This window comes from Taudactylus pleione, unplaced genomic scaffold, assembly GCF_031769625.1.
Source record: "Taudactylus pleione unplaced genomic scaffold, aTauple2 ptg000174l, whole genome shotgun sequence".
In the NCBI taxonomy this organism is placed as follows: Eukaryota; Metazoa; Chordata; class Amphibia; order Anura; family Myobatrachidae; genus Taudactylus; species Taudactylus pleione.
Window position 1 is genome coordinate 7,830,695 of NW_028284576.1, and position 15,071 is coordinate 7,845,765.

General features: G+C 44.4%; 1 non-coding gene across 1 annotated transcript; it reads right to left on the reverse strand.

Moving 5' to 3' along the window:
• Positions 1 to 2,974: 2,974 nt before the first annotated feature.
• TRNAL-UAA (transfer RNA leucine (anticodon UAA)) lies at positions 2,975 to 3,057 on the reverse strand. Its single transcript has one exon. It is a non-coding gene; the product is annotated as a tRNA-Leu (tRNA).
• Positions 3,058 to 15,071: the final 12,014 nt, after the last annotated feature.

Genomic DNA, 15,071 nt, shown 5'->3' on the forward strand with positions numbered 1-15,071 from the left:
TGTAGTGGAAGCGGCATCGGACCACCTGTAGTGGAAGCGGCATCGGACCTCCTGTAGTGGAAGCGGCATCGGACCTCTTGTAGTGGAAGCGGCATCAGACCTTCTGTAGTGGAAGTGGCATCATTCCTTCTGTAGTGGAAGCGGCATCAGACCTCCTGTAGTGGAAGTGGCATCATTCCTTCTGTAGTGGAAGCGGCATCATTCCTCCTGTAGTGGAAGCGGCATCATTCCTTCTGTAGTGGAAGCGGCATCGGACCTCCTGTAGTGGAAGCGGCATCGGACCTTCTGTAGTGGAAGCGGCATCGGACCTCCTGTAGTGGAAGCGGCATCGGACCTCCTGTAGTGGAAGCGGCATCGGACCTCCTGTAGTGGAAGCGGCATCGGACCTCCTGTAGTGGAAGCGGCATCGGACCTCCTGTAGTGGAAGCGGCATCGGACCTCCTGTAGTGGAAGCGGCATCGGACCTCCTGTAGTGGAAGCGGCATCGGACCTTCTGTAGTGGAAGCGGCATCGCACCTCCTGTAGTGGAAGCGGCATCGCACCTCTTGTAGTGGAAGCGGCATCGCACCTCTTGTAGTGGAAGCGGCATCGCACCTCTTGTAGTGGAAGCGGCATCGGACCTTCTGTAGTGGAAGCGGCATCGGACCTTCTGTAGTGGAAGCGGCATCGGACCTTCTGTAGTGGAAGCGGCATCGGACCTTCTGTAGTGGAAGCGGCATCGGACCTTCTGTAGTGAAACGAGGATGGTTGCTGGAAATGGCAGAACTGACATTTTAATTGTTGAATTCCTGGTCTTGTCTTTTGTAAATATATTTGATCACCTGTGTGTTACTGTGGTTTGTTTTGGCTGTGTGTGGTATGTAATTAGAAATATTTTGTATGTTTGCATTTACAGTCCAGTGTATAAGGTATTATGATCTTTAGTAATATGTAGCCATAGTTATACTCCGGTCCCCTTTAGGTAAGACCCCACTCCCTTTATCCTGCACTCCCTCCTCTATAAGTCTGGTGTCCTTCTACGCATCACCTATAAGTTCCTGTTCGTTTCCTCTATGATGAATCTGGAATTATTGTGTTTAAAAGACCAATTTGATTGGGTGCAGAGACGGACTGTGCCTGTATAACAGCCCTGGCATCCCTCTGTGCGTGCGTGCGCACGACCGGAAAATATACATTTGTTTATAAACTATTCCTGTACGGCTAAGAGGCCAAAACAACAAGGGAGGAATCAGTAAACCATTCTGCCAAGCGCTATGAGCCCTACTCATCCCACAAGTCCCTCTACACCGCTACCTATCCGGGCATCACCATCTGAGTGCAGCAACAGGGGCACAGAGCAGCCAGGCCTCTGGCTAGAGAACCAGGGTTGGCATTATTGGGGGCCCCATAAAAACAGAAAACTTCTTTGATCTAAAAAGGCAGATAAGCTCCATCATCACTGATCGCTGCACTAACATCTGGTAATAAGGGGGTACTCAGGTAGCAGCAATGGCCGTGAGGTGAGAGCATTCCGATCGTTTCTCTACCTTCTCGCAACCACTGACGCTGCAGATTTTTCCTCGGACTCCATAGAGTTGCGCTGGAAAACCTGCAACATTGTGTTACTGTAATTAGAGCTAATGCTGCACATCGCCGCTAACTGAATACTACCCTTAGAGGTCAATTCAATCAGATGCGATCTTACCATAAATGTTCTAGTGCGATGTACGGGAGACGCTGAGTGTGTACAAATCCCATGTACACAGTAGGCTTACATAGTGCATTCTCCTGCCCACCCCTAAGGGGCTGCGGGGTAAAATGCACAATGTACCTGCCATGTAGTGCATTCAGATGCCGCCACAATGGAACAGTGTCGGCATCATCCGCCCCTACATCGCAGGTAAATGAACAGACCCCTTAGAATGTACTAATCTGCCCCCCTCCCAGCTGGTCCTATGGTATACTGCATTTTTCCTGGAGCTTGGCCTTATATCCTGGAGCTTAAGCAAAAAATTAAGGAGGGGGTGTATAGGTCTGGTCCCTCTACTCACACCCCTGGCTGCCAGGGCAGGTTAGAACAATATTTGCCTATAGGAAGAACCAATGTTGAGAAGCTGATGGTGTGTGGGGAAGGGTACTGGGGGAGAAGGGTACTGGAGGGGGAGTATACTGGGGGGTGGAGGATGTGTACAGGGGGGCAGGTTACTTGGAGAAGAGGAAGGTACTGGATGTGGGGGGCAGAGATTCATTGGAGAGGAGGTGGGTGCTGGAGGGTGGAGGTTACTTGGAGAGGAGGTGGGTACTGGAGGGGCAGGGGGGGGGAGGTTGATGAGTGTTAAAAGTAGGGGAAATATTATTATTTACCTGTTCTCCAGTCTCCACAAATCTCCTTCAGTTAATATACCACAGGGCTCTCCCTCTCTATATATAATAATATACACTATTACACACTAAATAACACTTGTGGCTTATTTTGTTCCTCCAGAAGTGACTTCAGTTCGTCCCAGATGGGTTAGACAGAATAGGAAGCAGAACAAATTCAGAGTGAGAGATATAAGGGATCCATATTACCTTCTGCTTTTCCCTGCCCTCCCGAGGATCCCCAGCAGCAGCAGGATGCTGCCCCTTGTGCATCACAACATGCTGCTCCACCAGCCAGCCAGAGCACCGCGCATGCGCAGTCCGCACCGAAGACCAGAACCCCCCCCCCCCGAGCATGCGCACAACACTCTCCTGAGCCCGCTGCATTGTGGGTAACAGCTGTGCGCTCGGCGGCTCCCCCTGACCTGCGCTGTTCACAAAGCGTTGCCGCCTACTTTAGCTGAGGCTGAAGCATCACGGGAATTGTAGTTCTGTCGCAAACGGAGCGCGGAAAACGGTGTTTTGTGAGGTAAAATTCGCCCGCACTGCACGGAGACATGGGGGATATGTGCTGTCATCAATCAAATCTGAAAAAAACAAAAATAAAAAAGATAATATTATTATAAAAAGATGATACCAGAAGTGGGGTTCGAACCCACGCGGACATATGTCCATTGGATCTTAAGTCCAACGCCTTAACCACTCGGCCATCCTGGTAACTGTTGTCTAGTGGTGGAATCTCCCCTGATCTCTTCTGGTGGGTGCTATGACAGCGCCCTCTACAGGAGACCAGGTTCTAATGCACAAATGAAAGAGACATTAACAGTCTTGCAGGGAGTTTCTGAGTGATCATCTTGGTCACATAGGTCTAGGGATAGCCATCGATGAGTCCATCGGTGATTATTACTATCGATGGTACAAAAACCATCTATGATGAACCATCGATGGTTTGCACCCCTCGATGGCCAGTGCTGCTGGCGGCACGACGGGCCACAGACCAGTCAAATATGGAGATGGGGCTTAGCGGCCACCAGGGATGGGGCTAAGCTTGTCCCGTTAAGGCAAAAAAAAACTTCTGCTCATCCATCGATGGCAGGCTCTTGGCTATCGATGGCAAAACCATCTGACATAAAACATAAACAGTTGATGATGTACATAGCTACATAGGTCTTACAACTAGATGACACAGAAGCATCTACACATGTGACTCACGATGAATTCACAATGGCACGCTGCAAAAAAATCTAAATATGTTCACAATACAAAATTAAAAAAAATATATATATTGAATGTTAAACACTTCGTAAATAAATGAGAAAATGAGACACTTTACTTACTGATGTTAAGTCGCCAGCAACGTCGCAGACATACCGGTCATTTACGGTAACGCTGGCATCACAAGTTTTCATGCCCACCTCTATGAGGCAAAACTTGTGTTCCGGAACAGCAAATTGTTTGCCGAGAAGTATCCCCCATTGTCGCAGACATTTGACTCTGCGATACTGTGACGTTGGACCTAGTTGCACTAGAGTCTCCACTAGCTCATATTTACTGTGTTTGATAGTTCTTTTGCATTTAAAATACTCAATTTCCATGGACATTAGTGTCTAAACCCTCAATTATAAGATGAGCCGTTAAATCAGAGTCTAACCATTCAGACAAATTGTGCAGTTTAATACATAAGATGAATATCAGGGAGTCTCCTTTAGTTTTGGAGTTTTGGATGAAGTTGGGTAAAATACGTAAAATAGGTTAAATAAAACAAGAAGACCTTATACCAGATGTTCCCAAACATGGTCCTCGAGGCACCCTAACAGTCCAGGTTTTAAGGATATCCACGCTTGATCACAGTTGTCTTAATTAGTACCTCAGGCAATTTGATTTAACCATCCGTAGCCGTGCCCCCCCCCCCCCCCCCCGGTAATCCGGCCCTGGAGAGAACCTGCAGTGCTGCACTGAGCTTTGAGCGCACCAGCCGGAGAGGAAGCAGTCTGATCAGGGCCGGATTGAAGGGGGGGGTCACTGGGGGCAAGTCCTCCCGGGCCCCCCGTCGCAGATCGTATCCGATCCAGCGACCCGCAACCACTCCAGTAGCATAACATCCTTCACACAGTCCCTGCCGGCGCCGCAGAGCAGTGTTGGGTTGCCGGGACCGCGGTGGACCAATCAGATACAGAGTAGCAGCCTGCGACTCCCAGTGACTGGTTGGCGCGCAGGCTGCAGGGAAGAAGAGGGCCTGTCTTGGAAAGGAGGGGCGGGCGCTGGGCACACAGCCACATATGGAAGAGAAGAGAAGGTGGAAGTTGTAACATACCGCGATGCAGCTGAAGGCAGCTGTGGCTGAGCCAGTGTGTCACACAGTCTGTCAGCATCATAAAAGGAAGACAGACAGTATTGAAGAGCATTTTTTTTGGTCACCAAATAAAATGTAATTAATTAAAGGCACTGGGTCCTATGGCATTGTATGTGTGTGTATGTATATATATATGTGTGTGTATGTATATAATATATATGTGTGTGTGTGTATGTATATATATATGTGTGTGTATGTGTGTGTGTGTGTATGTATATATATATGTACATATGTGTGCATATACACTACAGTTCAAAAGTTTGGGGTCACCCAGACAATTTCGTGTTTTACATGAAAACTGACTTATTTATCAAATGAGTTGCAAAGTGAATAGAACATATAGCCAAGACATTGGCAAGGTTAGAAATAATTATTTTTATTTGAAATAATAATTTTGTCCTTCAAACTTTGCTTTCGTCAGAGAATGCTCCTTTTGCAGCAATTACAGCATTGCAGACCTTTGGTATTCTTTTTTTTTTAAATCTGTTTATTACAGAAATTTTTTTAACAAATACAATTTGACAGTAATATAAAACATAATAATTGGCTACCAACAGTTACATAGATTAGTGACTATAATTATAATATATCCTTGTATTATAACAACAATAATCTAAAAAATTAAAATATTGTGAAATAAGGAGAGGAAAATAAGGAGAGAGGGGAGGGAAAAATTGGAAAAGAGGGACACAAGAGTTAAGCTTGGGAGAAGAGAATAGGAAATAGGAGGTGGAGAGGGTGCCAGCCAATGTAGCTCAATATTACGCTATACAGGTTGAGTCTCTCATATCCAAATGTTCCGAAATACGGAATTATTTTGGCATGACTCAGATAATGAAACCGTTGATTTTTGATGGTTCAATGTACACAAACTTTGTCTAAGGCACAAATTATTAAACATATTGTATAAAATTACCATCAGGCTGTGTGTATAAGGTGTATATGAAACATAAATGAATTTCATGTCTGTACACAAACTTTCTTTGAGCCACAAAATTATTGAATATATTGTATAAAATGACCTGCAGGCTGCGTGTATAAGCTGTATATAACACATAAATGCATTCTGTGTGTATATTTGGGTCCTATTCCCAAGATATGTCATTATGGTATGCAATTATTTCAAAATACGGAATATTCCGTTATCCAAAATACCCCTGGTCCCAAGCATTTTGGATATGGGAGACTCAACCTGTATGTATATCTTCAAGAAATAATTTTTAGATTGTTGTCAGTGGGGGTTCAGCATTAAAGTGGGAAGTCCGTGGAGACCATACTTTAATGAATTGATCTGGAGTATCATGCAATATAGAGGATATCCGCTCCATTTTATATGTTATCCATATTGCATTAATGGTAGCTAGTGGGGGGGGAGCAGTAGATTTCCAGTGAGCTGCTATTTGGCACTTAGCCATGTTCAGAATATTCTTGATGAGTTTTTGTGCAGGTCAGGTAGTATTTGGAATAGGGCGAGATAGCAGGGTAAATAATGGGGTAAACAAAATTTGAACATTCACAGTATCCCTAATTAATTTATGGACATCTTTCCAGTATTGTTGAACATGAGGGCATGACCACCATATATGCAGCATGGTTCCCCGTTGCCCGCATAATCTCCAACACATTGAGGAGACAGTTGGGTATATCGAATGTAGGTGGGAAGCGACCAAATACCAGCAGTAGTAGAGTTTATATGAATTCTCCTTAATTCTGACCGAAATAGAGCTTTTAGGATTTCATTTCTGATATCTGACCACTTTTCGGGGGTCAGAGTCTCTCCTATCAGTTTCCCATGCCAATTCATGGGGCTCTTTTAAAGGTTGGTTATGGGAAAGAAGAATTTGGTATAGTGTTGAATTAGGCCTTTGGTGGTGCGGTGAAGTTGACATAATGACTCCATAGGAGTTTTATTTATTGAGAGGGTTGAATTTTTGAGCGAATGATAAAAATGCCGGATTTGTAAAAACTGGTAAAATACTTTATGTGGAAGGGAGTATCGAGACTGAGGGCCTCATTCAGAGACGGTCGGAGGATGCAAGCGGTCGCTCAGAAACTGGGCGGCCGCTTGCATCCTGACCGCCCGCCTCTGTTTCGGTCGTTAGGCTGTGGGTTTACACCCACAGCTCTAACGACCGCTCGGGTGATGGTCGCGATGGTCAGAGACCATCGCAACCATCGGGGCTTACGACGAGACCCTAGGGTAGGGTCTCACTTGTCGTAAGCCCCAGAGAGCTTCTGGCTCTGTCAGAGCCAGAAGCTCCCCACTGACATCACTTGTGATGTCAGTGGGGCCTCCCCCAAACGGTAGGCGTTCCCATGGGAACGCCTCCATTTGGGCTGCCACCCCCCTGGCCCGCCTTCCAAACGGGGCGAGCTGTCAATCAACATCGACAGCTCGCCCCCTTTGAAAAGAGACCCGCTACGACCGGCGCTGTCGGTCGTAGCGGGTCTCACGCATGCGCAGGAGGGAGCCGGCTCCCTCGTGCGCATGCGCACTGGCCAAACATCGAGGCGGCCGTGCAGTCGTAGACCATACGGCCGCCTCTGAATAAGGTCCTGAATCTCAGAGAATTCTGGGAAGTAACTTATGGGAGCTATATCCATTGGAAAAAGAATGTTCGATTTGGTCCAGTGCTGAAATACTGATGGGTCATACCTGGGACGAAGTCTGGATTATTCCATAATGGAATTAAAAACGGATGGAAAGAGCGAAGTTGATATAGACGTGTACATAGGTCTCATATAGAGAGAGTAAACCGGACTGTAGGAAGTATTGAGACTTTGTTCGGGCGATTAGTAGGGGTACACCACAGGAGAATATAATGGGAATAGGTCTGAAGTACCTGTGCTTCAATACTTGTCCATATTTTTCGGTCAGGGGGTGCATACCATAGGATGCACGTCGACAATTGGGTCGCTCTGAAATATTTAACCAGATCAGGGACACCCAAGCCTCCCTGCGTACTATGTTTTTGCAATATACGCATCCTAACTCGTGGCCTTCGACCCGCCCAAATAAAATGTGTGATCTTAATTTGAAGGTTTTTTAGAATTTTTAGGGGGATGTGTATCGGTAAAGTCTGCCATAAGTACAAAAGACGGGGTAGAATATTCATTTTAACCGCTGCCATACGGCCTATCCATAAATTCAATGATTTTCCCCAAGTGGAGAGATCTGATGTAACAGCAGCTACTAGTCTTGGAAAGTTAGCAGCGTAAAGAGTAGAGTAATTCTTGGTGAGATAGATACCCAAATATTTTAATTAGTCTGATTGACATCTGGAGGGGAAAGTAGATTGCAATATTCGCAGAGAGGCTGGGGGAATCCGAATATCCAACATTTCAGTTTTGTCCGAATTAATTTAAAGTTTGAGAGTTGACCATATTTCCTGATTTCAGTAAATAGGTGCGGTAGTGAAGAGTGGGGGTCGGTTAGTGTCAGGATTACGTCATCTGCATAGAGAGCAATTTTATGATCTATGCTACCAACAGTGATACCAGAAACATTATTGTTAGATCTAATTCTGGCAGCTAGAGGTTCCATTACAAGCGCAAAAAGGAGTGGGGACAAAGGGCATCCCTGTCTAGTGCCATTTCAAATAAGGAATGGGTCAGAGGTGAGGCCATTTACAAGTACTGAGGCTGAGGGATTATGGCATAGTGACATTAGACCATTATAGAAGGTCCCTTGGAAGCCCATAGCAATGAGAATTTGTTGGATAAAAGGCCAGGCCACTCTGCATCCAAGGCCACCACCAGGGTTGATACTGATCTGTTTTGAGCGAGGTGAATTAGATTAATTAGTCGTCTGGTGTTATCTGAAGCTTGTCTATTGGGGATGAAGCCCACCTGATCAGGATGGACTAGGTGCGGCATGATGGGGACCAGTCTGTTGGACAAAATTTTTGCCAAAAGTTTCAGGTCTACATTTAAGAGGGAGATTGGCCTGTAATTTTTTATTACTAGGGGGTCACGATCTGGTTTAGGGATAACGATTATATTGGCCCTGGTGGTGGCCTCGTCCAGTGTCTTACCTTCCAACAAATAGTTTAAAAGAAGATGTAGCATTGGAAGTAGAGGTTCTTTAAATTTTTTATAGTAAAGAGCTGATAGGCCATCTGGACCAGGAGCAGCCGATCTATGGAGTTGTTTTATGGTAGTTATAATTTCTACATTGGTGATGGGCGCATTTAGGGTGAGAATGTGTTTGTGAGTCAATTTAGATAGGGAGCATGACATCAAATATTGACTAATTTTTATTGTGTCCTGGGGGAATTTGTAATTGAAGAGGGAAGGTTATAAAAGGAAGTTTAATATTCGCGGAATTGTTTAGCAATAATTTGTGGATCGTGTACGAGAGATCCATCTAAACACTTCAACAAAAAAATATGATTGCGCATGCACTTAATGCTAAGCTGTCGTGCCAATAGTGTATCAGCTTTATTCGATTTCTCATAAAACTTTTGGCGGGTCTATAGCAGGGCATTGGACGCTTTTTTAGAAAGTATTTGCAATAGTTGACCTTTTATCGCCAATATTTTCATGTAGGTGTGTTTTTTAGGATATTTCTGATGCACATGGGTTAAAGAGGATAATGTTGATTCCAGTTCTGATATGCGTTTAGCTTCTGTTTTCCTTTGGGCAGAGGCGAGACTAGTAAGTAGGCCGCGTAGAGTAGATTTGTGTGCTTCCCATAGAATATAGGGTGATATGTCTGTGGTAAGATTGTGTTCAAGATATTCTTTTATGGCCATAGAAATTTCAGTAATGTGTGTTTTTTTGAGGAGAGGGGATTCATTAAGTCTCCAACTACGGTGTAGGGGAGTACTAGGTGTGTCAATCTCTAGTTCAATGGCCATGTGGCCTGACCAAGAAACCGGGAGAGCCTGAGCTCCAAGGAGTCTCTGTGTAGAGTTTTGGTTGATTATAAAATTGTCGATGCGTGTATAAAGGTCATGGCACATTACTCTATGTGTGAAGCCCCTGGCAGTTGGGTAAAGCATTCACCAAGCATCATAGAGACCATATAGAGACATTTGTGATTGCAGGGTTTTAGAGAGTTTAGATTGGGTGGGATCCACCGAACCAGGGCAAGATCTGTCTAGATTAGGATTTAACATAGTGTTAAGGTCACCTCCGATGATAGTGAGACCTTTTGGTTGGTGGGATATATGGTTGAAAGAAGTAGCAATAAGGGAACCCTGCTGCATAGCTGGCTTGTACACCGAGGCTAGAGTGATCGGGGTTTGATTATAGAGGCCTGTTAATATGAGGAAGCGACCCTGATCATCAACAACAGTGTCCTGAATCACTATGAGAAGATCCCGATGAATCATGATGGCTGTACCCCTGCATTTAGACGACATATTGGAATAATAAACTTGGGGGTAAAGTGTACATGCTATGGAGGAATGAGGAGCATGGAAGTGGATTTCCTGCAACATAATAATTGCAGGTTTGAGACGACTAAAATACTGAATGGCCATGGCTCATTTAGTGGGGGAATTGAGCCCATTGACATTAAGTGTAAGGACTTTTAGTTTCATGGTGGGTAAATATGAAAATAAGTTAGTAGCATAAATGGTGAATATATTGACCAGCAATCAGAGAGAGAAAATAGAGATATAGGTGTAGAAAAGAGTAGGGTAAAAACTACAGAAGTAGTAGTGGAGATTAGACCTAATCCTGCATAAGGAGACGGACAATATGGAAAAGGAGAAGTGACATAGAGGTCCTCCTTTTGGTGGTGAGGGCCGAACCATAAAAAATAATACACAATCTATAAAGGTATAGAATACATATGGTAGAAGAGAGAGTGACTTGGGGAATTGTGACCATGTGGTTGGAGATCCTGTGTGAACTAGTGGTTTAAAAGTAACAAATTTAAGATTAAACACTTAAATGTTAATAAGTAATATAATATAACCTAATACAGTAATACCATATTTCTTTGATAATAAATGCTGAAATATGTAGCTAGAGAGACTTAAGGACTTGAACATCAAAATTAACTGTATTCTGAACATATCATTCAGTCTATCGAGATAAATTCAAATGCATCTGAAGATTAGTAAAGGATTAGTTTATAGACTCATCTGAGATGTTATATCAGTGTCCTGGAAATCTTTAGAGATCATATCTATCTAGAGAAAATAATCATTAAACAACAAAACAGAATATTCACGTGTATGGTGTCACTGGGTGAAGTAGAGTCAGTGAAGCAGTTGACCACTCGGGAGTCGGAGCGATTGGGTTCTGTTGTTGCGAGGGGATCTGTTTGTGAACTGACTCAGGTAGGTCTTCTATGAGACCAAAGGTTTGAAGGAGTTCATATCCTTGTGCAGGGGTCTTGACTATATATAATCCTCCATTTCTTGTGACTTGGAAGTTGAAAGGGGAATCCCCATGTATACTTGATGGAATGATTGCATAGAGTCTTAGTAACATTGAGAAGGTCTTGTCGCTTCTTAAATGTAGATGGGGCTAAATCCTGAAATATTTGTAGTTGAGCTTCTGAATATGAGATTGTGTTAATCCCTTGGACCGCTAGCATTATCCGCTCCTTTGTTGTGTAATAATGGAAGCGTAAGATAACATCTCGCGATGGTTGTGTGGAAGGTGGCTTCGGACGCAGAGCCCTGTGGGCCCTGTCTAGGTGGAGTAGATCTTTGGGTGTGTCCGGAATTAAATGGAGAAATAGACTCTCTAGATATTCAGGTAGTGAGTCTGTTGTTATACTCAATGAAATATTGCGGATACGGATATTGTTTCGTCGATTCCGATTTTCTAAGTCTTCGAGTTGGTCCTTATAGGTATCTATTTCTGTGTGTAAATTCGTGATCTCTTGTTCCATGACATTTTGATATTGGCAGACCTCGTCCATTTTTTGTTCGAGGGTGTCTGTGCGAGAGCCCAGGTCCGCTAATTCAGATCTGAATTCCGTCAGTATTAACCTCATTTCAGATTGTATAGTTTTAGTAACAGTTGCGACAATATCTGTGTAAGAGACAGCAGATTCTGGTTGTGGGATATCGTCCTGGTCTGATACAGGGTTGGAAATTGGTGAGTGGCGTGAGAGTGATCCTGTTTTCTCCCACATCCGTAAGATATTAGTTTTAGGAGTAGCAGAGTTTTTGCGATTTCTTTGTGACATGGCGTTTCAGTAGGCAAATTTTTTTTTTTAGGCCAGAAGAGTCAAATGCTAGTAGCAAGAGTGTAAAGTTCCAGTCACTGGGTTAGAGATGAGGGGATTAAATGAACAGAACTCAGAGTTTAGGTAGGATCTCCGAGTCACATGAAGGCCACGGTATTTAAAATGTGTTGATCATTTTAATAAGAGCAGGTATTAGGTTGCAGAGTTGATGTGCAGTAGAGCTTGAACCAGTTGTAGTTTGCTAGTTGCAGATCCACAAATGGCCATAGGAGGGGGCTCAAAGCCAAGTATATATAGTTGTAGGGCTTTAGTAATAGTAATAAGCAATAACCAAAGTGCTTTTTATAGATTGTGAGTAGCAATATGACAGGTTTTAATAGGCTGATCTAGAGATCTGTGAGCACATTTTCAAATTGATTCAGCAGAGATGAATGAGGTTAGAGTCCCTGGCATGGGAGTATGGGTGAGCAGTATAATGAGGGGTGACCCCACCTGTCCTCTATTATATGTTCCAGCCGGCTGTGTGTGACAGCGAGGAGGCACAGATGATACAGTCCTGACACTTCACAGATGTGGAAGTCTCAGCGTCAGGTGGTGAGTTGGCTGAGGGAGCTGGTGGAAGGCAGCGCTTTTATTAGTGAGCTCTACTGATCCCCAAGATGGGGTGTTATGAGTAGCGGAGGTCACCTGGTATCCCTTTGGGAGCTGTGGGGCTATCGGGAGAGATCTCCCCAAGTCTCTGTGAGGTTGTGCGGGCAGCGGCGGGTAGAAATGAAGAGCTGCTGTAAGCCGGAAGACAGTCAGGTGCAGGATGCCTGTCTCCTCCGGCATTAGACTCTGGAGCCTCACTAATCCTCTGTCTGGTAAGCGGGGTGGGTATCGAGTAGCGGCAGTGTGCTAAGGACCTTCAGGGGCAGCGGGAGGGATCTACCTCTGACTGCGATTTGCAGTGGAGAGGACCAGCCGGTCCTGTCTCCAATCGAGCCCCCGGCTTCCTGGCGAGTTTCTTTGCCCTGATCACATGTGCCTTGACAGGCTCCGATATGGTCGAGCTGTATGCCTCTTTCCATTTGGGTAATGTCTAGTGCCACAGTATATGTTTTTATTGGGGCTTTTTGTAGGAGCTCTCTGAGAGTACGTCTACTTGGCTCAGCAGTCAGGCCACGCCCCTGACCTTTGGCATTCTAGCTGTTAATTTGTTGAGGTAATCTGAAGAAATTTCACCCCACGCTGCCTGAAGCACCTCCATCAAGTTGGATTGGCTTGATGGGCACTTCTTGCGTACCATACAATCAAGCTGCTCCCACAACAGCTCAATGGGGTTGAGATCAGGTGACTGCGCTGGCCACTCCATTACAGACAGAATACCAGCTGCCTGCTTCTTCCCTAAATTGTTCTTGCATAATTTGGAGGTGTGCTTTGGGTCATTGTCCTGTTGGAGGAGGAAATTGGCTCCAATCAAGCGCTGTCCACAGGGTATGGCATGGCATTGCAAAATGGAGTGATAGCTTTCCTTATTCAAAATCCATTTTACCTTGTACAGATCTCCCACTTTACCAGCACTAAAGCAGCCCCAGACCATCACATTACCTCCACCATGCTTGACAGATGGTGTCAGGCACTCTTCCAGCATCTTTTCACTTGTTCTGCGTCTCACAAATGTTCTCCAGTGTGATCCAAACACCCCAACTTCGATTTGTCTGTCCATAACACTTTTTCCAATCTTCCTCTGTCCAATGTCTGTGTTCTTTTGCCCATATTAATCTTTTCCTTTTATTGGCCAGTCTCAGATATGGCTTTTTCTTTGCCAATCTGCCTAGAAGGCCAGCATCCCGGAGTCGCCTCTTCACTGTAGATGTTGACACTGGCATTTTTTGCGGGTACCATTTAATGAAGTTGCCAGTTGAGGACTTCTGAGGTGTCTATTTCTCAAACTAGAGACTCTAATGTACTTGTCTTCTTGCACAGTTGTGCATCGGGGCCTCCCACTTCTCTTTCTTCTCTGGTTAGAGCCTGTTTGTGCTGTTCTCTGAAGGGAGTAGTACACAGCGTTGTAGGAAATGTTCAGTTTCTTGGCAATTTCTTGCATGGAATAGCCTTCATTTCTAAGAACAAGAATAGACTGTCAAGTTTCACATGAAAGTTCTCTTTTTCTGGCCAATTGGAGAGTATAATCGAACCCACAAATGTGATGCTCCATATGCTCAACTAGCTCAAAGGAAGGCCAGTTTTATAGCTTCTCTAATGAGCAAACCCATTTTCAGCTGTGCTAACATAATTGCACAAGGGTTTTCTAATCATCCATTAGTCTTCTAATGCACTTAGCAAACACAATGTACCATTAGAACACTGGAGTGATGGTTGCTGGAAATAGGCCTCTATACACCTATGTAGATGTTCCTTGAAAAAACAGACGTTTGCAGCTAGTATAGTCATTTACCACATTAACAATGTATAGAGTGTATTTCTGATTCATTTAATGTTATCTTCATTGAAAAAAATCAGTGCTTTTCTTTCAAAAATAAGAAAATTTCTAAGTGACCCCATATATACGGTATATATATATATTTATATATATAGACAATGAGTGGGATAAGCGCCAATAATTAATATACCTCTCACTTCCATATGGGTAAAAACTAAATCAACTGCAATTCAGCCTTACAAATATAGGCATCAGCTCTCTGTCAATAAGTAGTTAGTAATGATGAATTTACTAACAGCATAAATAGTGGTACATAGATGTTGACTATGGAGTGAATGGCTCGTTGATTATAAATATAATAAATTATGTGACTAAAATATGTGTAAATATATATATATATGTATATTTATAAATATAGATGTAAATATGTAATAAATTATAAAGTGGTGACAGGGCTTCTGTGCTGTGAGGGGAGAGGGTTTGTGCTGGGAGGGGAGAAAGGTTCTGTGCTGTGAGGGGAGAGGGTTTGTGCTGAGAGGGGAGAGGGGTTCTGTGCTGTGAGGGGAGAGGGTTTGTGCTGAGAGGGGTTCTGTGTTGTGAGACAGGAAGTGAAGGGGCAGTATGTGGTTCTGTGAGGGAGCAGTACGTGGTACTGTGAGGGGGCAGTGAAGGGGGTAGTATGTGGTGCTGTGAGGGGGCAGTGAAGGGGTAGTACGTGGTGCTGTGAGGGGGCAGTGAAGGGGGTAGAACGTGGTGCTGTGAGGGGGCAGTGAAGGGGGTAGTATGTGGTTCTGTGAGGG